Source organism: Canis lupus, chromosome 17 (assembly GCF_011100685.1).
Source record: "Canis lupus familiaris isolate Mischka breed German Shepherd chromosome 17, alternate assembly UU_Cfam_GSD_1.0, whole genome shotgun sequence".
Taxonomy (NCBI): Eukaryota; Metazoa; Chordata; class Mammalia; order Carnivora; family Canidae; genus Canis; species Canis lupus.
The window spans coordinates 37,997,070-38,023,434 of NC_049238.1; the positions used below are offsets into that span (position 1 = coordinate 37,997,070).

General features: G+C 40.0%; 2 long non-coding RNA genes and 1 gene segment (V, D, J or C); 1 reads left to right on the forward strand and 2 right to left on the reverse strand.

Annotated features, from left to right (window-relative positions):
- Window positions 1-26,365, forward strand: part of LOC608379 — a 345,452-nt gene that overhangs the window by 282,128 nt on the left and 36,959 nt on the right.
- LOC119877172 lies at window positions 342-4,694 on the reverse strand. The gene is made up of 3 exons (XR_005372447.1): window positions 2,075-4,694; window positions 1,279-1,390; window positions 342-432 (listed from the first exon to the last, which is right to left on the reverse strand). It is a non-coding gene; the product is annotated as an uncharacterized LOC119877172 (long non-coding RNA).
- Window positions 13,936-26,365, reverse strand: part of LOC111090618 — a 76,546-nt gene continuing 64,116 nt past the window's right edge. The window contains exon 6 of one of the 2 annotated variants that reach the window (XR_005372444.1): window positions 13,936-14,380. This is a non-coding gene — a long non-coding RNA (uncharacterized LOC111090618). Of the gene's footprint in view, window positions 14,381-20,492; window positions 20,632-26,365 lie in introns of those variants that run through there. The other variant, XR_005372445.1, reaches the window with a different exon arrangement.

Here is a 26,365-nt window from a genome sequence, read left to right on the forward strand (position 1 = left end):
TGGATGGAACTGGAGGGTGTTATACTGAGTGAAATAAATCAATCCGAGAAGGACAAACATTATATGGTCTCATTCTTTGGGGGAAAATAAAAAATAGTGAAAGGGATGGAGGGGAAAAGAGAGAAAATGAGTGGGAAATATCAGTGAAGATGACACAACATGAGAGACTCCTAACTCTGGGAAATGAACAAGGGGTAGTGGGAGGGGAGGTGGGCGGGGGGATGGGGTGACTGGGTGATGGGCACTGAGGGAGGCACTTGACAGGACGAAAACTAGGTGATAGGCTCTATGTTGGAATATTGAATTCCAATTTAAAAACTGAAAAGAAAAAAACAAGCTCGCCTTTTTCAGAAAGAACTCCCATCTGCAATAGTCAGGACACAGGCTTCTGTGTTTGTCTCATCTTCACCAAAGCTCTGTAGTTTGACCTGTCTGGCTTGATAAAAATTATAGGTCAAAGTCTACAGAATGTATAACAGCATCACACTTCCCACCCCACACACTCTGACCCCAGAATAATGGGCTCACAGTTGCACCAAAAAGAGAATCTTCCCAAGGTACACAAATCACACACTAACTTCCACTTTTTTGGACCCAGATGAACAGCCTCTCACACAAAGACAACAGTGCCATAAAATCCACCTGCAAAACTCCTTGCTAATTCAGTTGATGGTGCTTAGGTTAGAGACCTCTAGAGCCCTGTTCCCCACCTGGACCTCACAGAGTTTCTGCTTACATCCCTTACAAATGTTATTCTTTCTGTGAAGTTGTAGCGTCCAGCTTTGCTGGGGTCAGTTTTATTATCCTGGGTACAAAATAGAGTATAAACATGTAGAGACGCGGATTCCTGTTTGGAACTAAGAATACTCCTTGTTCAGTGTACAGGTCATACTGGAAAATTTCAAAGCCTTTACTGTCAAGAAATAATGTTTCTAAGATTTTGCATTTTCGAGATATTTTAGATAATTTTAAGAAATTATGAGGCAAGCAACCAAGCAGAAAAAAACCTTTTAAGTTTTCATGTTAAGTTTTGCAGCAAATAGTAATATTCCAAATTCAAACATTCTAAAGAATAATTTTGTAAAAAAAACATTTCAAAACTGATATACAATAAAATAAAAACCATGACAGATGAATAATTTGCACCATATTACTACACACTGAGCTTTCACATAAAAAATGTGTATTTGATTTTTTTTGTAGTACAGTTAGTTGACAAATAGTGTTAAATAATGTTTTTCTTTATTTAACATGGGTTATGAATATTTTGACACTCACCTTAACATTTATAATATTGTCTTATATTTTCCTTTTTGTCTTCATACTGGCATTTTTCATTATTGTGGCTTGTCTTTCTGAATTCATTCACTAACAGCGTTCATTAGGGAGGCTGGAATTTTCAAGAGGAAGAATGAGGATTGCTTTGGCTAACTTATAACATCAAGGAAAGAAAACATAAGAAAAAGAAAATAAAGTGACAAGTAAGAAATTATGGTATTTGGGCTATTATACTCTTACTCAAGAGTATTACTATTATCTCAATTTGTCATGAGCAACTGAGCAACTGACTCTCCGCAGAGTTCGGGATTTGCTCTCCATAGCATTTTTACACAATAGCTATTCCACTCTCAGTACAAAATCTTACTCTTGGAAGATTTCCTAGGAGATACAGAGCCTGAGCTTTTCTGCGTAATCACACCTGGAATTGTATTTATCAGTTATTTTTCAATTCAGTATGACTTTGGCTTTTAATTACCTGAGATTCAGAGAACTATAAACTCTATGCTTCAGTTTCTCCAGGATTTTGTTTGAGGACAGTGACTTTAGTTGGGAGGTAATTTGAAGTTGACACAATTTTCATGAATGACTCAATATGACATAACCTCAAGCAGACACATGAAGAATCATCAGTATGTCTCTATTGTACTGAAGGGTCTCATATATAACACATGACATGTGTGTGTCTGTCAATCGATCAATAGATCTATCTATCTTTATCTGAGGAATGGAGAGAAATATGACAGGATACACTCCAAACTGTAAAAAAGGGGTTACCACAAATCATACTCATTACCTGAAGCCTAAAATTCTGTCTGTCTTCTTTCATATTCTCTACCATGTGACTCTTAGTTCTCTTCCTGTAAGTGAGAGAATCTTCCTACTTGGCAGGTTTTTTGCTTTCAACTTCTCATAGAGCATAATTCAGAAGGTCCCAGGGTGATTTTATTTTAAATCATTATTAAACAGTCTTAAACCATCAGCCTGGAAACAGGAGACCCCATAGACTCTAGAACATCTCCAGTTCTTCCCGTGATTTGGAGATCCTCTGCCACTCAGCTGCAATTGGGAGTGTCAGCTGTTTCCCCCGGGACCTTCCTGCAGACAGGAATTCAAGCAGAAGGGCCATTCACCTGCCAGAAATGGACACTGGCCACTACACCTTCACGTCTCTGCTGGTTTCACAGAAGGGCAGGACTCTGAGCACTGTCTCCCACAGATCTTGACTTTCTCAATTCGATCCTTCTTCCTACTCAGGCAGTAAAGAATTTGTCTCTGTTAGCTTTCCTCCCAGCACAGAAGACCTTTTAAGCTACTACACTGGCAGGAGAGGGACCTGCACCTGCCTGTGCCTCTTTCCACTCTGCCACACCCACCAGGGGATTTGCATATTGTCCCCTGGGGAGGACCTTCCCTTGAAAGTCTGAGATAAAGGTCAGCTCTAGGCTTGTCTTTACTTACTAGGGCTCCTCAGCTCAGCTTCTCAAGATGAGGTTCCCTTCTCAGCTCCTGGGGCTGCTGATGCTCTGGATCCCAGGTAAGGACAGGGCGGGGATGAGGAAAGACATGGGGGCGTGGATGGTCAGCTCCCCTGGTGCTGTTTCTCTCCCTGTGTATTCTGTGCATGGGACAGATTGCCCTCCAACAGGGGGAATTTAATTTTTAGACTGTGAGAATTAAGAAGAATATAAAATATTTGATGAACAGTACTTTAGTGAGATGCTAAGGAAGAAAGAAGTCACTCTGTCTTGCTATCTTGGGTTTTCCATGATAATTGAATAGATTTAAAATATAAATCAAAATCAAAATATGATTTAGCCTAAAATATACAAAACCCAAAATGATTGAAATGTCTTATACTGTTTCTAACACAACTTGTACTTATCTCTCATTATTTTAGGATCCAGTGGGGATATTGTCATGACACAGACCCCACTGTCCCTGTCCGTCAGCCCTGGAGAGCCGGCCTCCATCTCCTGCAAGGCCAGTCAGAGCCTCCTGCACAGTAATGGGAACACCTATTTGTATTGGTTCCAACAGAAGCCAGGCCAGTCTCCACAGCGTTTGATCTATAAGGTCTCCAACAGAGACCCTGGGGTCCCAGACAGGTTCAGTGGCAGCGGGTCAGGGACAGATTTCACCCTGAGAATCAGCAGAGTGGAGGCTGATGATGCTGGAGTTTATTACTGCGGGCAAGGTATACAAGATCCTCCCACAGTGGTTCAGCCCTGAACACAAACCTCTCTGTTTGGCCTGTCACCACTGCCCAATGTGTTCCTTGAGTGGGGAGCAGGCGCCGCAGAGTGTCTGAGTTGGCGTCAGTGGCAGATGTTGGAGAACCCAGGGCAGTAATGTGCAGCTGAGTGCTCTGGCCCATGTTACAGCCCCATGAGCTGCAGCAGCCTTCGCAGGGCAGAAGCAGCTCAAGAACGGAGGTGAGATGCAAGTGCTCTCTGAGCAACAGGCTGGAGGGAGAGCTCAGTTGTATCTCATCCCACCCCTCTCTCCTTCTGTTTGGTTATTACATTTAGTCAGCCTGAGAGTCAGTAAATTGAGGCATATTTGTGACAATCCAAGTCGAATACATTTTGAAGCAAATAAATTTTGCTATATTTTTATAGGACAATATTGGGTATATTTCAGAATTTATTATTTTTTATTTTCCCACTCTCTGAATTTCTTCTTTCTCAGTTAACTAATTGCTCTGTTACTGTGTTCTCTGGATAGCATTCTCTACCTGCCTCCCCACAGAAAATATGACTAAGAACAATTAGTAAATTTTTTTGTTCAAGCACCCAAATTAACTTGTTTTTGCAACAACGTAAATGGTCCTAGAGAGTCTAACGTTAAGTGAAAACAGTCAGACAAGAAAGACAGATACCATATGATTTCATTTATATGTGGAATCTACAAACCAATCAAACAAACAAGAAACCCAGAACAGAAATGGAAAAAGACCCATGAATACAGAGAACACACTGGTGGTGGCCAGACAGAAAGAGGATGGGAGGATGGGAATAATTCACGAAGGAGAGTGGGAGGTATATGGAATGAACAAAAACAAGGCACAGGGATGAAGGGTACAGCGCAGGGAATATAATCAAGGATTTCATAATAGCGTTGTATGGGGACAGATGGTAATTACAGTTGCAGTGACATAACATAGCGCATAGACATGTCAAATCGCTATGCTGTACACCTGAAACCAACGTAGCCCAGTGTTCCAACTATACTTCAATAAAACAACGACATACACACACACACACACACACAGAGGTGTGTCTTTTGTGTGCACAAACACATAAAAGAACTTAAATCTAGAAATTTTATACTTCTCTCAATTATCTTTTTCTGAGACAAAATAAAAGCAGTTATTGGAATTTCACAGAGGATTCTGAAATACAACACACCTTAAGATGTAGAGCATACAGGGATCCCTGGGTGGCGCAACGGTTTGGAGCCTGCCTTTGGCCCAGGGCGTGATCCTGAAGACCTGGGATCGTATCCCACATCAGGCTCCGGGTGCATGGAGCCTGCTTCTGTCTCTGCCCCTCTCTCTCTCTCTCTCTCTCTCTGACTATCATAAATAAAAATTAAAAAAAAAGATGTAGAGCATACAATGTAGTTCATATACCACATGTTGGGTAGAGAGTGGTGTGAGATTTTTTCCCAAAAGTAACATTTTAAAGCCATTTCGCCTAAATACTATTTTGGAAATGATAAATTTGGTACTATTTTGCAAAAAGTGTTAAAATACTAACCAAATACATTATTTTTTACCGAATATGGTCATACCTGTAAAGGAATCTGAATTTATATTCTGTTCAAATGTGTGCTTTGAGTAGATCTCAATTAAAACAATGATCAAATATATCTGTCCTCATCTAAAGTCATGTCCATTACCTGTCCATTTCACCTATTCATCCCTCTTCCCCTCTAGCCCCTGGCAACCGCTCAACATTTTGCTGTTTCCATGGACAGTAGATTATGCCTTTTTGAGCTGAATAGTTTTCATTGTCTGGATGCATCATAGTTTATTTATCCATTCTCCTTCGGAAGAATATCTGAGTTACAACAAGGATTATACTTATGAAGAAATCTGTATATATGTTGGTGTGCAGGTCTTTCTGTAGACATCAGTTTTCAACTCCATAGGATAAATCGAAAAGTCTGATTGCTGAATTGTGTGATAAGAGTATGTTTAGTTCTGTAAGAAAATGCCAAACTGTTTGACCAAATGGCTGCTCCCTTTTTGCATTTCCAGCAGCAGGGAATGCCTGTTCGAGTCCCTCAACATGCTCACCTGCATCTGGAGCTGTGTTCTAGATTTTGGCCACAACAATAAGTGTGGAATAGCATCTCTGATTTGTATTTCCTTAACAACACACAATGTTGGAACATCTTTTCTGTGTCTTGTTTCATATCTGTCTTCTCCTTTCTGATGAGGTGTCTGTTCAGATCTTTGCTCATTTTTATTGGATTATTTCTTTTTTTTTTATTTTTTTATTTATTCATGATAGTCACAGAGAGAGAGAGAGAAGCAGAGACACAGGCAGAGGGAGAAGCAGGCTCCATGCACCGGGAGCCCGACGTGGGATTCGATCGCGGGTCTCCAGGATCGCGCCCTGGGCCAAAGGCAGGCGCCAAACCGCTGCGCCATCCAGGGATCCCTGGATTATTTCTTATTGTTGAGTTTTAAGTGTTCTTTGTAAATTTTAGGTAACAGCCTTTGTCATAGGTGTTTTTGCAAATATTTTCTACCAGTCTGTGACTTGTCTCCTTATACACTGGATAATGTCTGTACACACAGTAATTTTATTTTTGCAACTGGACCTTTTATTTCATGCATTAATAAAGAATACATTACTATGTCACAGTTTTTAAGTGTTTTGATATTCATATTTGAATATAATTAGTCTCCTTACTATTCCTATGGTTTTCTATTATTTTTTGTTTTTAAAAACATTCTTAAAGAAGGTATGACAGATTATATTTGACCTCACAGAGGTCCAAGGACAAAGGCATTACAAACACTTGCTTAGAATTAGGACCTGGAAGACTTCCCCACTACACCCCTACTGCTTATCCTCCAACTCTACTGCTACTGAAATTTTGTTCTTTGCAATAAAAATTCTTCCTGCTTTTCTGACACAAGGAGATCCTGCTAGTCCCTTTCTTTCAGGCCCGGAGGGCGGGAGGACTTGAAGGGTTCTGCTGCCACTTTACACACTGAGATCTTGACACATACATAACTCTAGAGGCTGCAGATTAAACACTGCAAAAATCATTGAGAGATATGGAAAATCAAGGACTGGTGGCTGGACCACCTTACAGTAGAAGCGACTTCTGTAAAACCTTGTAGCATTGTGGATTGCTGCCCCTTCTCGTTGGCTATTCTCAGTAAACATAGCCCTTCCCTGAAATGTCATTTCCTTGGACATTATTTATTTTTATGTGTTTGATCAACCAAATTTTTTATTTATCAAAATGTTATAGACTTGAGTTCGTCTTCATTTCTCCCCAACTATCCGCGTATATTGCATCATTACCTTCCCCCAGCACCACCAAGAATTGAGCCTGAGTGTGCTCATAGGTTGTGATTAATGAATCCTTGAGAACTTAGTTGCTGGGATAAGAGTGGAAGAGAGAGTAAAGACTGTGGACAATTTCAGGTGTTCAAGGTTTTCTCCACATTCTTTTCTGGAATCCTCCTAATGATCAATCTGCTAGATTGCTTAACACAGAGTATAGTCTTTCCCTCAACCACTTGCTCTCTCCCTTCCATCTCTGCTTGTTTTCTCCTCCATCCAGCATTGAAAGAGAGAGCAAAGCTCAGGTATTTTGCAGCTTCAGGCATTGTTCCAGTCTGGTCTTGACAGCAAAATACTAGAGTTTCAGGTAGAAATGTACTTTTCTCTTGGCCTGTCTGCTCCTCCAAAATCTTTTCTTTACCTCTTCATTCCACATACGCATCCTGCTCTCCTTCTGCTCAGATGATGTTCACTGGTACTGTTCTTTTTCATCACTCTGAGGAAACTACAGATACATCTGAGTTGTTCTTCAGGCTCCTGACAACTGACCATTTATCTTGATGTGGAGAGGAACATTTTGCCTCCTTCCTAAGTGTCATGGAACTGCTCAGAGGAGAACATTTGTTGTGTCATTCTGTTGAGTCAAACTGTGGTGTACCATTTGGATAGATTTTAGTGGTCATTTCAGTTCAGATGTTTCTGTCTGTGTGTGTGTGTGTGTGAGTGTGTGTGTGTGTGTGTGTGTGTTCTGGAGAAAGAATTAACTACTTAAATAATTTGGGGACAATGTGTCACCCCCGTATGGGGAAAAATGAGTTTAATTGTCTTACTTCATACATGAAACTCACTTTTCAAAACACGACTTTAAACTTACAGAAGAAAATATTGAGATATGAGTACAGGGTAGGAAGATCAGATCCAGGAAAGCATATCTCGCTCTCATTCTCTTTTCTTCTGATCATGGAAACAATCCTAAGAGCATTAATTTCCAAACCCCTCCATTATACAATGATTAGGTCACTGTAAAATGAAACAAAAGAAAATTTAAAAGCCACAATCTAGGAGCCTTCCACATCAGTACTTTATGAGAATCATCAGGGAGTATCCACTGGGAAATAAGGAAACAGCAGTCTGGAAAATGACCTGGAACCTTGCTTTGGAGAGAAATATAAAGGGAGGAAACCAAGTATATTGGCTCTAATCTTCAAGGAAAACATAGAAAAGTGCTTGAACATGTAATTCTAATAAAAACCCCCATCTTCATAAAATCAGAGCATTGCCTCCAAAATCTGGGGAGGCAGCCTAGGGCAGCTAATCACCCTCAGAGGAGGTTTGTATGAGAACTGCAGCTCTGTGGGACAAGGGTCAGTGCTGCAGATAGGAACACTTGCAGCCATATCAGGCTGACGTCCAGGCTGGGAAGAAATCCACATCGTGTCCACTGTCCTTGATCCACAGGAGACCCTAGAGGTCAGAGTGGGAGTTAGATAGGATGCAAGGCTTTAGAACCTGCTTGAATTCCCCAGCCTCTGAAACAATGGTGGTCCTCCAGAATTTCTGATTTATGTCTGTGACATACGAGAAAATATAGAGATTGGTCTCTGCTCCCAGCCCCTGACAGAGCTCCTAAAACGCTTATAATTTCCTAGGAGATAAAAGCTCTAGAGAATCTTTCATTCTGTGAGATTGCCCCTGAATGGGCTCCAGGATGGGCACTGGTCACCAGAAAGACCAAGCCATGATTAGAACCATGGAATTTGCTGCCCCATTTCCCATCCAGTAAGGGGAGAGGAGCTTGACACATAGATAATAATCGATCATGTCTAGGTAAGCAAGCCTCCACGAGTCTCAAGAGTGCAAGGTTTAGAGAGCTTCCACACAGATGAACAATCCACAGAGAGAAAGAGATGCACTCCATCTCCACAAGGACAGAAGCTGCTGTACACAGGACCCTCCCAGACCTCACCCTATGTATCTCCATCTAGCTCTTCATCTGTATCTTTATCATATCCTTGAATAAACTGGTAAACATAAATAAGTGTTTCTCTCAGTTCTGTGAGCTCCTCTAGCAAAGCATCACACATGTGGAGGGAAGCCTGGGAACCCCCTCCTAAAAATGGTATTGGGAGCGGTCCCTTCATCTCTCCCATCAGACAAGGAGACCCTGATGGGCTAGTCCTTCTCAACCTCGGGCCTCCAGGCCACCTTGAAGAGCTTGAACATTATATGGTCTCATTCATTTGGGGAATATAAAAAATAGGGAAAGGGATGGAGGGGAAGAGAGAGAAAATGAGTGGGAAATATCAGTGATGGTGACAGAACACAAGAGACTTTAACTCTGGGAAACGAACAAGGGGTAGTGGGAGGGGATGTGGGCAGGGGGATGGGGTGACTGGGTGACGGGCACTGAGGGGGGACTTGATGGGATGAGAACTGGGTGATATGCTATCTGCCGGCAAATTGAGTCCCAATAAAAAAAATTAAAAAAAAAAAAAAGCTCGCCTTTTATCAGAAAGAACTTCCATTTAGGTTAGTCAGGAAACAAGCTTCTGTGTTTGTCTCATCTTCACCAAAGCACCATAGTTTGAGCATCTGGCTTGATAAAATTTATAGGTCAAAGTCTACAGAATATATAACAGCATCACACTTCCTATCCCACACACTCTGATCCCAGGATAATGGGTTCACAGTTGCACCAAAAAGAGAATCTTCTCAAGGTACACAAATCACACACTGACTTCCACTTTTATGGACCCAGATGAACAGCCTCTCGCACAGAGACAACAGTGCCATAAAATCCACCTGCAAAACTCCTTGCTAATTCAGTTGATGGTGCTTAGATTAGAGACCTCTAGAGCCCCGTTCCCCACCTGGACCTCACAGAGTTTCTGCTTACATCCCTTACAAATGTTATTCTTTCTGTGAAGTTGTAGCGTCCAGCTTTGCTGGGGTCAGTTTTATTGTCCAGGGTACAAAATAGAGTGTAAACATGTAGAGACGCGGATTCCTGTTTGGAACTAAGAATACTCCTTGTTCAGTGTACAGGTCATACTGGAAAATTTCAAAGCCTTTACTGTCAAGAAATAATCTTTCTAAGATTTTGCATTTTCGAGATATTTTAGATAATTTTTAAAAATTATGAGACAGGCAACCAAGCAGAAAAGACTTTTTAAGTTTTCATGTTAATTTCTGTAGCAAATAGTAATATTCCAAATTCAAACATTCTAAAAATAATTTGGAAAAACATTTTCAAAACTGATATACAGTAAGTAAAAAAAAAACCATGACAGATGAATAATTTGCAGCCATATTTCCACACGCTGAGCTTTCACATAAAAATGTGTAATGTGATTCGTTTTTGAAGTACAGTTGAGAAATAGTGTTACACAATGTGATTCTTCACTTAACATGGGTTATGAATATTATGACACTCACCTTAACATTTATAATATTGTCTTGTATTATCCTTTTTGTCTTTGTCCTGATATTTTTCATTATTGTGGCTTATCTTTCTGAATTCATTCACTAATAGGATTCATTAGGAAGACTGAAATTTTTTTTAAATTGGAGTTTAATTTGCCAACATATAGCATAACATCCAATGCTCATCCCATCAAGTGCCCCTCTCAGTGCCCGTCACCCAGTCACCCCCACCGCCTGCCCACCTCCCTTTCCACCACCCCTTGTTCTATTCCCAGAATTAGGAGTCTCTCATGTTCTGTTACCCTCACTGATATTTTCTCTCATTTTCTCTCCTTTCCCCTTTATTCCCTTTCACTATTTTTTATATTCCCCAAAAGAATGAGACCATATAATGTTTGTCCTTCTCTGTTTGACTTATTTCACTCAGCATAATACCCTCCAGTTCCATCCAACTCGAAGCAAATGGTGGGTATTTCTCATTTCTAATGGCCGAGTAATATTCCATTGTATACACAGACCACAGCTTCTTTATTCATTCAATTCGATGGACACCTAGACTCCTTCCACTGTCTGGCTATTGTGGACATTGAGGCTGAAAATTTAAAGAGGAAGATTCAGGATTGCATTGGCTAGCTTATAACATGGATCAAGGAAGAAAACATAAGAAAAAGTAAATAGAGTGACACCTAAGAAATTATGGGACTTGGGCTATTATACTCCTATCTCAATTTGTCGTGAGCACCTGGGACTCTCCACAGAGTTCAGGATTTGCTCTCCACAGCATTTTTACACAATAGCTATTCCACTCTCAGTACAAAATCTTACTCTTGGAAGATATCCTAGGAGATACAGAGCCTGAGCTTTTCTGTGTAATCACACCTGGAATTGTATTTATCAGTTATTTTTCAATTCAGTATGACTTTGGCTTTTAATTACCTGAGACTCAGTAGAACTACAAACTCTATGCTTTCAGTTTCTCCAGGATTTTGTTTGAGGACAGTGACTTTAATTGGGAGGTAACTTGAGGTTGACACAATTCTCACAAATATCTCAATATGATAACGTCAAGCAGACACATGAAGAATCATCAGGTTCTGTCACTGTTGTAATGAAGGGTCTCATATATACCACACGGCATGTGTGTGTGTCTATCGATCGATCAATCAATCGATCTATCTTTATCTGGGGAAGGAGAGAGAAGTGTGACAAGATACACTCCAGACAGTAAAAAAGGGTTACCACAAATCATACTCATTACATGAAGCATAAAATACGGTCGTCTTCCCTATTCTCTTCCATGTGATTATTAGTTCTCTTCCTGTAAGTGAGAGAATCTTCCTCCTTGACAGGGTGTTTTTACTTTCATCTTCTCATAGAGCATAATTCACAGGGTCCCAGGGTGAGTTTATTTTAAATCATTGTTAGACAGTCTTAAACCATCAGTCTGGAAACAGGAGACCCCATAGACCCTAGAACTATCTCCAGTTCTTCCCGTGATTTGGAGATCCTCCGCCACTCAGCTGCAGTTGGGAGTGTCAGCTGTTTCCCCTGGGACCTTAGCAGACAGGAATCCAAGCAGGAGGGCCTTTCACCTGCCAGAAATGGACACTGGCCACTACACCTTCACGTCTCTGCTGGTTTCACAGAAGGGCAGGACTCTGAGCACTGTCTTCCCACAGATCCTGACTTTCCCCTTCGATCCTCCTTCCTACTCAGGCAGTAAAGAATTTGTCTCTGTTAGCTTTCCTCCCAGCACAGAAGACCTTTTAAGCTACTACACTGGCAGGAGAGGGACCTGCACCTGCCTGTGCCTCTTTCCACTCTGCCACACCCACCAGGGGATTTGCATATTGTCCCCTGGGGAGGACCTTCCCTTGAAAGTCTGAGATAAAGGTCAGCTCTAGGCTTGTCTTTACTTACTAGGGCTCCTCAGCTCAGCTTCTCAAGATGAGGTTCCCTTCTCAGCTCCTGGGGCTGCTGATGCTCTGGATCCCAGGTAAGGACAATGCGGGGATGAGGAAAGACATGGGGGTGCGGATGGTGAGCTCCCCTGGTGCTGTTTTTCTCCCTGTGTATTCTGTGCATGGGAGAGATTGCCCTCCAACGAGGAGAATTTAATTTTTAGACTTGTGAAAATTAAGAAGAAAGTAAAAGATACGAAGAACGGTACTTTAGTGAGATACTAAAGAAGAAAGAAGCCACTCTGTCTTGCTCTCTTGGGTTTTCCATGATAATTGAATACATTTAAAATATAAAACAAAACACAAAATATGATTTAGCCTAAAATATAAAAAACTCAAAGTAATAGAAATGTTTTATACTGTTTCTAACACAACTTGTACTTATCTCTCGTTATTTTAGGATCCGGTGGGGATATTGTCATGACACAGACCCCACCGTCCCTGTCTGTCAGCCCTAGAGAGCCGGCCTCCATCTCCTGCAAGGCCAGTCAGAGCCTCCTGCACAGTAATGGAAACACCTATTTGTATTGGTACCTGCAAAAGCCAGGCCAGTCTCCACAGCTTCTGATCTACTTGGTTTCCAACCGCTTCACTGGCGTGTCAGACAGGTTCAGTGGCAGCGGGTCAGGGACAGATTTCACCCTGAGAATCAGCAGAGTGGAGGCTAACGATACTGGAGTTTATTACTGCGGGCAAGGTACACAGCTTCCTCCCACAGTGGTGCAGCCCTGAACACAAACCTCTCTGTTTGGCCTGTCACCACTGCCCAATGTGTTCCTTGAGTGGGGAGCAGGCGCCGCAGAGTGTCTGAGTTGGTGTCAGTGGCAGATGTTGGAGAACCCAGGGCAGTAATGTGCAGCTGAGTGCTCTGGCCCATGTTACAGCCCCATCAGCTGCAGCAGCCTTCGCGGGGCAGAAGCAGCTCAAAAACTGAGGTGATGCAAGTGTCTCTGAGGGAGGGAGAGCTGACTTGTATCTCATCCCAACCCCTCTCTCTTTGTGTATGGTCTATTACATTTAGTCAGCCTGAGAGTCAGAAACTTGAGGCATATTTGTGACAATTGAATCTAATACATTTTAAAGCAAATAAATTTTGCTATATTTTTCATAGAGAATATTGGGTACCATTCAGTATTTATTATTTTTTATTTTCCTACTCTGAATATCTTCTTTCTCATTACACTAATTGCTCTGTCACTGTGTTCTCTGGATAGCATTCTATACCTGCCTCCCCACAGGAAATATGGCTGAGAACAATTAGTAAAATTTCTTGTTCAAGCACCCAAATTAACTTTGTAAATTCATAGCAGATATAAGGTCCTACTTCTGTTAAAAAGTAGTGATACACACACATCTATATTTATTATATATATTGGATATTACTCAGCCAAAAAAAAATGACATCTTGTTATTTGCAACAACGTGAATGGTCCTAGAGAGTATAATATTAAGTGAAAGAAATAAGACAAAGAAAGGAGATACCAGGGATCCCTGGGTGGCACAGTGGTTTAGCGCCTGCCTTTGGCCCAGGGCGCCATCCTGGAGACCCGGGATCGAATCCCATATCGGGCTCCTGGTGCATGGAGCCTGCTTCTGCCTCTCTCTCTCTGTGACTATCATAAAAAAAAAAATTAAAAAAAAGAAACAAAACACCTTTAAAAAAAAAAAAAGAAAGGAGATACCATATGATTTCATTTATATATGAAATCTACAAACCAATCAAACAAACAAGAACCCAAGAGCAGAAATGGAAAAAGACCCAAGAATACAGAGAACACACTGGTGGTGGCCAGACAGAAAGAGGATGGGAGGATGGGAATAATTCATGAAGGAGAGTGGGAGGTAGATAAAATGAACAAAAACAAGGCACAGGGATGAAGGGTACAGCGCAGGGAATATAATCAAGGATTTCATAATAGTGTTGTGTGGGGACAGATGGTAATTACACTTGTAGTTACGTAACAGAGCACATAGACATGTCAAATCACTATGCTGTACACCTGAAACCAACGTAGCCCAGCATTCCAACTATACTTCAATAAAACAACAAACACACACAGGTACACACAGACACACACAGAAGAACTTAAATCTAGAAGTTTTATACTTGCCTCAATTACCTTTTTCTGAGACAAAATAAAAGCAGTTCTTGGAATTTCACAGTGGGTTCTGAGAATACAATACAACCTGAAAGATGTAGAACATAGAATGTACTTCATATACTACAGCTAGGGTAGAGAGTGGTGTGAAATTTTTTTCCCAAAGGTAACATTTTAAGACCATTTAGCCTTAATACTCTTTTGGAAATGACAAATTACTATTTTGGAAATGGATTTCAAAACATTATTTTTACAGAACGTGGTCTTACCTGAAAAGGAATCTGGATTTGTATTCTGTTCAAATGTGTGCTTTAAGTAGATTTCAATTAAAACAATGCTCAAAAATTGTATCTGTTCTCATCTAAATCGTATCCATTACCTGTCCATTTCACCTATTCATCCCTCTTCCCTTCTAGCCTCTGGCAACCACTCAACTTTTTGCTGTTTCTATGGACAATAAATAGATTATGCCTTTTTGAGCTGAATAGTATTTCATTGTCTGGATGCATCATAGTTTATTTATCCATTCTCCTTGGGAAGAATATCTGAGTTACAACAAGGATTACACCTATGAAGAAATCTGTATATATGTTGGTGTGCAGGTTTTTTTGTGGACATCAGTTTTCAACTCCTTAGAGTAAATACCTAAAAGTCTGATTGCTGAATTGTGTGATAAGAGTATGTTTAGTTCTGTAAGAAAATGCCAAACTGTTTGACCAAATGGCTACTCCCTTTTTGCATTTCCAGCAGCAGGGAATGCCTGTTCGAGTCCCTCAACATGCTCACCTGCATTTGGAGCTGTGTCCTAGATTTTGGCCACAACAGTAAGTGTGGAATAGCATCTCTGATTTGCATTTCCATTACAACACATAATGTTGGAACATCTTTTCTGTGCCTTGTTTCATATCTGTCTTCTCCTTTCTGATGAGTGTCTGTTCATTTCTTTGCCCATTTTTAATTGGATTATTTCTTATTGTTGAGTTTTAAGTGTTCTTTGTAAATTTAAGGTAACAGCCCTTGTCATAGGTGTTTTTGCAAATATTTTCTACCAGTCTGTGATTTGTCTCCTTATACACTGGATAATGTCTGTACACACAGTAATTTTATTTTTGCAGCTGGACCTTTTATTTCATGCATTAATAAAGAATACATTACTATGTCACAGTTTTTTAATGTTTTGATATTTGTATTTGAATTAAAGTGGTTTCCTTAACTATTCCCATGATTTCCTTTTACTTTTGTTTTTAAAAACATTCTTAAAGAAGGCATGATAGATTATATTTGACCTCACAGAGGTCCAAGCACAAAGAGATTAGAAACACTTGCTTAGAATAAGGACCTGGAAGACTTCCCCACTACACCTCTACTGTTCATCCCCCAACTCTATCGCTACTGAAATTTTGTTCTTTGCAATAAAAATTCTTCCTGCTTTTCTGACACAAGGAGATCCTGCTAGTCCCTTTCTTTCGGGCCCGGAGGGCGGGAGGACTTGAAGGGTTCTGCTGCCACTTTACACACTGAGATCTTGACACATACATAACTCTAGAGGCTGCAGATTAAACACTGCGAAAATCATTGAGAGATATGGAAAATCAAGGACTGGTGGCTGGACCACCTTACAGTAGAAGCGACTTCTGTAAAACCTTGTAGCATTGTGGATTGCTGCCCCTTCTCGTTGGCTATTCTCAGTAACCATAGCCCTTCACTGAAATGTCATTTCCTTGGACATTATTTATTTTTATGTGTTTGATCAACCAAATTTTTTATTTATCAAAATATTGTAGAGTTGCAGTCCTCTTCATTTCCCCCCAACTATCCGGGTACATTGCATCATTACCTTCCCCCAGCACCACCAAGAATTGAGCCTGAGTGTGCTCATAGGTTGTGATTAATGAATCCTTGAGAATTTAGTTGCTGGGATAAGAGTAGAAGAGAGCAGGGAGTGTGGACAATTTCGGGTATTCAAGTTTTTCTCCACATTCTTTTCTGGAATCCTCTTAATGATCAATCAGCTAGATTGCTTAATAGAGAGTATACTCTTTCCCTCAACCACTTGCTCTCTCCCTTCCATCTCTGCTTGTTTTCTCCTCCATCCAGCATTGAAAGAGAGAGCAAAGCTCAGGTATTTTTGCAGCTTCAGGCATTGTTCCAGACTGGTCTTGACAGCAAAATACTAGAGTTTCAGGTAGAAATGTACTTTTCTCTTGGCCTGTCTGCTCCTCCAAAATCCTAAGAGCATTAATTTCCAAACCCCTCCATTATACAACGATTAGGTCACTGTAAAATGAAACAAAAGAAAATTTAAAAGCCACAATCTAGGAGCCTTCCACATCAGTACTTTATGAGAATCATCAGGGAGTATCCACTGGGAAATAAGGAAACAGCAGTCTGGAAAATGACCTGGAACCTTGCTTTGGAGAGAAATATAAAGGGAGGAAACCAAGTATATTGGCTCTAATCTTCAAGGAAAACATAGAAAAGTGCTTGAACATGTAATTCTAATAAAAACCCCCAACTTCACAAAATCAGAGCATTGCCTCCAAAATCTGGGGAGTCAGCCTAGGGCAGCTAATCACCCTCAGAGGAGGCATGTGTGAGGTTGCAGCTCCGTGGGAGAAAGGTCAGTCCTACAGACAGGAACACTTGACACTGACATCCAGGCTGGGAAGAAATCTGCACCGTGTCACTGTCCCTGAATCCACACCAGACCCCAGAGGTCAGAGTGGTAGTTAGGATGAAAGAAAGGCTTTAGAGCCTGTTTGAATGCTTAAGGTAGCCAGATAACCAGTTTATAGTTGCTTATGATTCATCTCTCTTTTACAAACACTAGAACTTTGTGTTGAAGGACACTGGAGATTGGGTCATCACAATGTCATAAATAAGTACTGATCACACAGAAAATAATAACACAAAGAGAAGATAAAATAAGAAAATAAGGAAAGTTGTGACTTACTGTAAACACACTGTATTATAGTAGTTCATGCCAAGCACTTTGAAGTCAGACAGAATGACCTCCAAATTCTAACTCTTCTCTTAGCTGGATGTATCACCATGGGCAAAGTATGACTTGACATAAACAATCCACAGATCTTCAAAGGGCAATTTTTTAACTCTTTCAGAGACATGATATGAAGAAGATAGTAGGTCATCTTTGTCTTTAGTAAGACAATTTTTAAATTATTTTCTTTGTAATTGAAGAGACAGTGATAGAATGCATTAAACAGGTGATTTGAATTATATGCAAATTATGGAGCTACTTTCAGTTTCATGTATTATACCCACACATTGCAACAAATGTCAGAGGAAACATTTAAATATCACTGCATCCGAAGAATGAAACTAGACCATTCTCTTACACCATACACAAAGATAAACTCAAAATGGATGAAAGACCTAAATGGGAGACAAGATTCCATCAAAATCCTAGAGGAGAACACAGGCAACACCCTTTTTGAACTTGGCCACAGCAACTTCTTGCAAGATAGGCAAGGGAAACAAAAGCAAAAATGAACTATTGGGACTTAATCAAGTTAAAAAGCTTCTGCCCAGCAAAAGAAACTGTCAACAAAACTAAAAGACAACCTACAGAATGAGAGAAGATAATTGCAAATGACATATCAGATAAAGGGCTAGTATCCAAGATCTATAAAGAACTTATTAAACTCAACAGCAAAGAAACAAACAATCCAATCAAGAAATGGGCAAAAGACATGAATAGAAATTTCACAGAGGAAGACATAGACATGGCCAACAAGCACAAGAGAAAATGCTCCGCATCACTGGCCATCAGGGAAATACAAATAAAAACCCCAATGAGATACCACCTCACACCAGTGAGAATGGGGAAAATTAACAAGACAGGAAACAACAAATGTTGGAGAGGATATAGAGAAAGGGGAGCCCTCTTGCACTGTTGGTGGGAATGTGAACTGGTGCAGCCACTCTGGAAAACTGTGTGGAGGTTCCTCAAAGAGTTAAAAATAAAGCTACCCTATGACCCAGCAATTGCACTGCTGGAGATTTACCCCAAAGATGCAGATGCAGTGAAAAACTGAGACAGCTGCACCCCAATGTTTATGGCAGCAATGTTCACAATAGCCAAACTGTGGAAGGAGCCTCAGTGTCCATCGAAAGATGAATGGATAAGAAGCTGTGGTCTATGTGTACAATGGAATATTACTCAGCCATCAGAAACGACGAATACCCATCATTTGCTTCAACGTGGATGGAACTGGAGGGTATTATGCTGAGTGAAGTAAGTCAATTGGAGAAGGACAAACATTATATGGTCTCATGTATTTGGGAAATATAAAAAATAGTGAAAGGGAATAAAGGGGAAAGGAGAGAAAATGAGTGGGAAATATCAGAGAAGGTGACAGAACATGAGAGACTCCTAACTCTGGGAAACAAACAAGGGGTAATGGAAGGGGAGGTGGGCAGGGGGATGGGGTGATTGGGTGACGGGCACTGAGAGGGGCACTTGACAGGATGAGCACTGAGTGTTATGCTACATGTTGGCATCAAACTCCTATAAAAAATATGATATATATATTATATATATATATATAATACAAAAAAATTATTTGTCTCTTTGCTATAGCTCTGTCGGTCCTAGAACTCAAGTCCTGCTGGCCACCAGAGCCAGGTGATCAAGGAGTACTGGTCTGGATGGCAGCCATAAAAACCATGGTGTCAGACAAGTACACAAGCTCTTTCCAGGGAGGCACCAGGGTCCTGGGACTGGACAGAGAGAAAATGCAAAGAGCTCAAACACAGGCTTCCCTTATTTCCGGGGAGGAATGCAGTCAGCCCCTAGATGTGTTCTAAATTAGAAGCCTAAGCCTCAGGCAGCAGCTAAATTTTAAGATAAGAAAGCAGGCCTCTTGGAGGGTAGGACTGGGAGGTGGGTGGTTCCGTCTGCTCCCTCAATGCTGAGCCCTGAGCAGATAGCTCATTAAGATCTATTCCTTTGTTTACTATTATCTTGTGGGTCTCCAAGCCCTCCTGGCTTCCAGGTCCAGGTGTTTTGGGGGTGGTTCCTCAGGTGGAAGTCTTATAAGTTGGGGCTAGAAGTTGGGTCCAAACTCTTCACTCTTCAGAGAGAAGCAGGGAGTTACAAGTTCCCTTCCAATGGTATATTGTCGTGTTAGGGGTAGAGTTTATGGCAAGAATGTGCCCCAGGTTTGTGCATCCATTTCAGTTTGGGTATTTCCTCTTTAATCCAATGTGTAGGAGTCCTCAGCTAGTTTCTGGATTTCTTGCAGTGAGAGCTGTCCCATGTGTAGTGTAGATTCCGTGTGTCCACGGCAGGAGATGAATTCAGGAGCCTCCTATACCACCATCTGGGACCAGAACTTTTTTTCCTTTGGATTCTTACAGTAGAAGTTTGGATCATCAATTTTAAATGTTTCCCCTTTTATTTTGTTTGTGCATAGTTGACACACAATGCTATACTATTTCAGGTGTATGACATAGTTATTCAACAAGTTTATACATGATGCTATGGTCAAGTCTGTCACCATACAATATTACAATATCACTGACTATATTCCTTATCCGGTAAAAAATATTAAATAAATAAATAAATACACAACTGATTAATCATTGAACACTACATTTGAAACCATGTACTTTATGTTGGCTACTTGAGTTTAATCAAAAATATATGTATTAGGGATGCCTGGGTGGCTCAGTGGTTGAGTATCTGCCTTTGGCTCAGGGCATGATCCCAGAGTTCCAGGATCCAGTCCCACATTGGGCTCCCGGCATGGAGCCTGCTTCTCCCTCTGCCTATGTCTCTGCCTCTGTGTGTGTGTGTGTCTCTCATGAATAAATAAATAAAATATTTAAACATATATATATATATTAAATAAAGAAATAAATGTCTTTTCTTTCTAAATATAGACATTTAATGCTATTAATTTCCTTCTAAGTATTGTTTAACATCCCACAAATTTTGTCACACTGTGCTTTCCTTATCATTTAGTTATATTTGGTATTATCTGATTATCTAATATTCACTTATAATTACTACAATTTATTATTTTATCCATAAGCTATAAAGAAAGGTATTACTTCATATTTGAGGATGTTTTTGAATAATTTATTGTTACTGTTTCTAACTTAATTATTTTGTTGTCAAAGAACATTTTCTGTAAAATTTCCATACTTTTATGTTTACTTACTTGTTTTATGCCACAGGGAATGGTTCATCTCATGAATGTTTTATGTCCTCTCCACAAAAATACACATTTTCCATTCGTGCTTTACTGTTCTTTAGCAATTAATTCAAGTTGGTTGGTATTATGTCTTCTAATCCTTAATCGTTTTCCTCTTGTTCTATCAAGAGTTGATAGAGCTGTTCTATCAAGTGTGTTAGGTATTTAACTACATTTATGGAAACTGGCAAATACTACAAACCAGAACTTATTTTTCTGGAGAGCTGGTTGTCAGACATTGACTGGCACAGTAATAGTGCAATATAGGATATAAATGCTTTGCCAGAGTTCCCTTCTTTTCTCTTTCTACCACTTTCTTATTGTTTGTGGTCGTAGGTCCTCTGACTACCACACACAGTGACCCAAAATGGGGCATAGGGTCATCTAAATCACACACTTTCTAGGAGCCTTCACTTAGACTCAGGCATCTCATGCAAAGAAAAGTGAAAATTGCTCAGAGGGGACCTTGTGTCCTGGCCTTGTGCCTAGAAAAGACTCTGGGGACAGTCAGGTCTTAATTAGACCAAACTAAAGGGTCCATTGTCAAAGGATGCTACCCCACCTGCTATTGGTGGGTTTTATCATCTCAGGAAAGGTAAGTAGGAAACGCACACCAGGCACAGTATTGTAAGAAATCTGCCAGCCTGGACATTTTATAACATAATTTTCTTTTGATTAATTCTGCCAGCTGCTATAGGACTTAGGGTTTAATCAAGTATTCTAAAAATAATGTCAACATTATAATTCATAATGGAAAAAGAGGAGGGGGTTTTCATTCATTAATTTTTAATATAAATTAACATTTTTTTAAAAATTAAATTTAAAAAAAAATTAAATTTAAATTCAACTAATTAACATATAGTATATTATTGGTTTCAATGGTAGAGGTCAGTGATTCATCAGTCTTATATAATACTTAGTGTTCATTACATTACATGTCCTTCTTAATGTCTATCACCCAGTTACCTCATTCCCCCACCCCACCCCCAGTTTGTTTCCTAAGATTAAGCGTCTCTTATGGTTTATCTTCCTCTCTGATTTCATCTTGATTTATTTTTCCTTCCCTTCCTCTATGATCATCAGGTTCATTTCTTAAATTCCACATATGAGTGAGAGCATAAAATAATTGTCTTCCTCTGATTGACTTATATTGCTTAGCATGATGTCCTCTAGTTCTATCCATGTCATTGCAAATGGCAAGATTTCATTTTTTGATGGCTGAGTAGTATTCCATTGTGTATATACCACATCTTCTTTATCCATTCATCTATCAATGGATATTTGGGGTCTTTCCATAGTTTGGCTATTGTGGGCATTGCTGCTATAAATGTGGTGCAGGTGCCCCTTCGGATCACCACATTGGTATCTTTGGGATAAATTCCTAGTAGTGAAATTGCTAGGTCATGGGGGTAGATCTATTTTTGAGGAAGATCCATACTGTATCCCAGAGTGAATGCACCAGCTTGCATTCCCACCAAGAGCATAAGAGGGTTTCCCTTTCTCACTAATATCTATAATTTCCTGACTGGTTCATTCTGAACGGTGTAAGGTGGTATCACATTGTACTTTTGATTTGTATTTCCTGGATGCTGAACGACGTCGAGCATTTTTTCATGTGTCTGTTGGCCATTTGTATGTCTTCTTTGGAGAAATGTCTGTTCATGTCTTCTTCCCATTTCTTAACTGGATTATTTGTTTTTTGGGTATTGAGTTTGATAAGTTATTTATAAATTTTGGATACTAGCCCTTTACCTGTCTTCCCCAATCTGTAGGTTGCCTTTTGATTTTGTAAGACTGTTTCCTTTGATATGCAAAAACCTTTTATCTTGATGAAGTCCCAATAGTTCATTTTGCCTGGTTTCCCTTGCCTTTGGAGACGTATCTAGCAAGAAGCTGTGTTCTCTTCTAGGATTTTGGTGGATTCTTGTCTCACATTTAGGACTTTCATCCATTTTGAATCTATTTTTGTGTGTGGTCTAAGAAAATGGTCCAGTTTCATTCGTCTACATGTGGCTGTCCAATTTTCCCAACACCATTTGTTGAAGATACTGTCTTTTCCATTGGACATTCTTTCTTGCTTTGTTGAAGACTAGCTGACCAGAGTTGAGGGTCCATTTCTGGGTTCTTTATTCTGTTCCATTGATCTATGTTGTGTGTCTCTTTTTGTGCCGGTACCATACTGTCTTGATGATTACAGCTTTGTAATAGAGCTTGAAGTCCAGCATTATGATGCCCCAGCTTTGGTTTTCTTTTTCAACATTCCTTTGGCTATTTGCAGTCTTTTCTGGTTCCATACAAATTTTGGGATTATTTGTTCTAGCACTGTGAGAAAAATTGATGGTATTTGGATAGGGATTGCATTGAATGTATAGATTGCTCTAGGTAGCATAGACATTTTAACTATATTTGTTCTTCCAATCCATGAACATGGAACTTTTTTTTCCATTTCTTTGTGTCTTCCTCAATTTCTTTCATGGGTGTTCTATAGTTTTCTGAGAACAGATCCTTCTGGATCTTTGGTTAGATTTATTCCTAGGTATCTTATGGTTTTTTGTGCAATTGTAAATGGGATCGACTCCTTAATTTCTCTTTCTTCTGTCTCATTTTTAGTGTATAGAAATGCAACTGATTTCTATGCATTGATTTTATATCCGCCTTCCCCCCCCCCCCCATTTTGCTGGATTCCTGTATGAGTTCTAGCAATTTTGGGGTAGTATCATGTGATCTGTGAAGAGTAAAAGTTTGACTTCTTCTTTGCCAATTTGAATGCCTTTTATTTCTTTTGTTGTATGATTGGTGAGTCTAGAACTTCTAATACTACGTTGAATAACAGTGGTGAGAGTGGACATCCCTGTCGTGTTCCTGATCTTAAGGGCAAAGCTCTCCGTTTTTCCCCATTGAGAATGATATTTGCTGTGGACTTTTTGTATAGGGCTTTTATGATATTGAGGTATGTTCCCTTTATCCCTACACTGTGAAGAGTTTTAATCAAGAAAGGATGCTGTATTTTGTCAAATTCTTTTTCTGCATTTATCGAGAGGATCATATGGTTCTTATCCTTTCTTTTATCAATGTAGTGTATCACAGTGATTGACTTGCAGATATTGAACCACTCGTGCATCCTAGGAATAAATCCCACTTGGTCGTGGTGAATAATCCACAATGGATTGTGGATGTACAATGTACTGTTGGAGCCTATCGGCTAATATCTTGCCCAGAATTTTTGCATCCATGTTCATCAGGGATATTGGTTTGTAAGTCTCCTTTTTTGTGGGGTCTTTGTCTGGTTTGAGGATCAAAGGTATGCTGGCCTTATAGAAAGAGTTTGGAAGTTTTCTTTCCATTTCTATTTTTTGAAAAAACTTTGGAATAGATATTAATTATTCTTTAAATGTTTGGTAGACTTCCCTTGGGATGCCATTTGATCTTGGACTCTCATATGTTGGGAGATTTTTGATGACTGCTTCAATTTATTTGCTGGTTATGGGCCTATTCAAGTTTTTCTATTTCTTCCTGTTTCAGTTTTGTTAGTTTATACATCTCTAGGAGTGCATCTGCTTCTTCCAGCTTATCTAGTTTGTTGGCATACAGTTGCTCATATGTTCTTCTAATTGTATTTCTTCAGTGTTGGTTATGATCACTCCTCTTTCATTCATGATTTTATTTATTTATGTCCTTTCTCTTTTCTTTTTGATAAGTCTGGCCAGGGGTTTATTGATCTTATTAATTCTTTCAAAGAACCAGCTCCTAGTTTCATTGATCTATTCTGTTCTTTTGATTTCTCTTTCATTGATTTCTGCTCTAATCTTTATTAATTCTCTTCTGCTGGAGTTTTGGCTTTATTTGGTGTACTTTCTCCAGCTCCTTTAGGTATAGGGTTAGGCTGAGTATTTGAGACCTTCTTGTTTCTTGAGAAAGGCTTGTATTGCTATATACTTCCCTCTTAAGACCAACTTTGCTGCATCCCAAAGGTTTTGAAGAGTTGTGTTTTCATTTTTACTTGTTTGCATGAATTTTTAAATTCTTCATGAATTTCCTGGTTCACTCATTCATTCTTTAGTAGGATGCTCTTTAATCTCCATGTATTTGAGTTCTTTCTAAATTTCCTCTTGTGATTGAGTTCCAGTTTCAAAACATATGATCTGAAATTATGCTAAGAATGATCCCAATCTTTTGGTACCAGTTGAGACCTGATTTGTGACCCAGTATATGATCTATTATGGAGAATGCTCCATGTGCACTTGAAAAGAAAGTGCACTCTGTTGCTTTAGGATGTATCTGTGAAGTCCATCTGGTCCAGTGTGTCATTCAAAGCCCTTGTTTCCTTTTAACATGACATTTCAATAATAATCCAGGGATGTGTGATTGTGCTTCTTATCAAATTTCTTTAATAGGAGGAAAGTTCTGCTAGCCCAGAACTTTCTGATTCTGTGTAAGAAGCAAAATCTGAAGAAACAACCTACCTAAATATTAATGCTCTGTTTGGAGGAAAGGTATCACACCTGCACTTTTCCCTTCATGACCCATGATGCCACCACACTGGAACCCATTGAGAACTGACTCATCCCCAGACCTTGTTCCTCTCTTTTCCTCTGAAAGCCAAGTGTCTCCTATAGTCAGCTAAGCCTCAGCCTTATAGAGGAACCACAGTAAAGTCTCCCAGACCCAGAGGCAGAGTCCATGACCCTCACGGTATCTGAGGGAAATCAGGCCTTCAGGTGCTGGAGGAGTTTTTGTTGCTATCTGCAGCACTGTGAGCAGATAGCTACCCTACTGCTGGTAGTAATAGTAGGCAGCACCTTCAGCCTCCATGCCATTGATTGTGAGAGAGGAAGAGTTCCCACATCCACTGCCAATGAAGCCAGCTGGGATCCCAGAAGCCAGGCTTGCTGTGCTGTAAACAAGGAGCTTAGAAGAAGCTCCAGAGTTCTGTTGGTACCAGGTTAAGTTGCTGGAGCTTTTACTGGTGCTGGTCCCATAGGTGATGGTTGACTCTGTCCCCTTGGGAAATAGCCAGGGAGGCTGGAGACTAGGTCAAGACTATTTCCCCACTGGAAACTAAGTTCACATAAGAGAGATGAAAGAGATAGAAGTGAGCAGAAACAAAAGTAGAGAATGTCTTCCTACCATGTAACATGCAAATTTACCATAAGACTCAACAAAAAGAAAGAAAGAAAAGAAAGAAGAAAGAAAGAAAGAAAGAAAGAAAGAAAGAAAGAAAGAAAGAAAAAAGAAAGAAAGAAGAAAGAAAGAAAGAAAGAAAGAAAAGAAAAGAAAGAAAAGAAAAGAAAAGAAAAGAAAAGAAAAGAAAGAAAAGAAAAAGCTTGTCTTAGACTCTCCAACTGCAATGGCAAAGAGGTTCTGAGTTTTGAGCTTCCCTCCTTTCTTACCTGTGACACTGAGCAGCAAGACACTGGGAATTTGAGCCATAAAGCCCACTATGTTGGCTGAGCCCTGTCACAGGCTAAATAGCTGTTCTTATAAGAATGCCCCTTAAAAACAATTCTGAGAGTTTTGTGTTTTCAGAGGAAAATGCAAATTGATGCGGTGTGGGTGAGGAGTTCCTGGCTTTTAAGTCCATGTGATCCTTCCACTTGTAAAAGTTAGGTGAGCATCCAAGAGGGAAGGTTCTTAGTGCTTTTGCAAGGTGTGTGTACATCTGGTCCAGGGCATCACTTAGGGGTTCCTGTCCAGACAAGCTTCATTCAATCACATTAGCAAAGAAAGCTCTATGGGGGCAGTGTGGGGGGTGAATTTCTTCTGTGATTAGAATCTACTGTACCTAATTTCCATCAGAAAACCCCAACCCCCACAGGTCTGCCTCTTCTTTCTTTGGCAGGTGCTCAATGGAGACC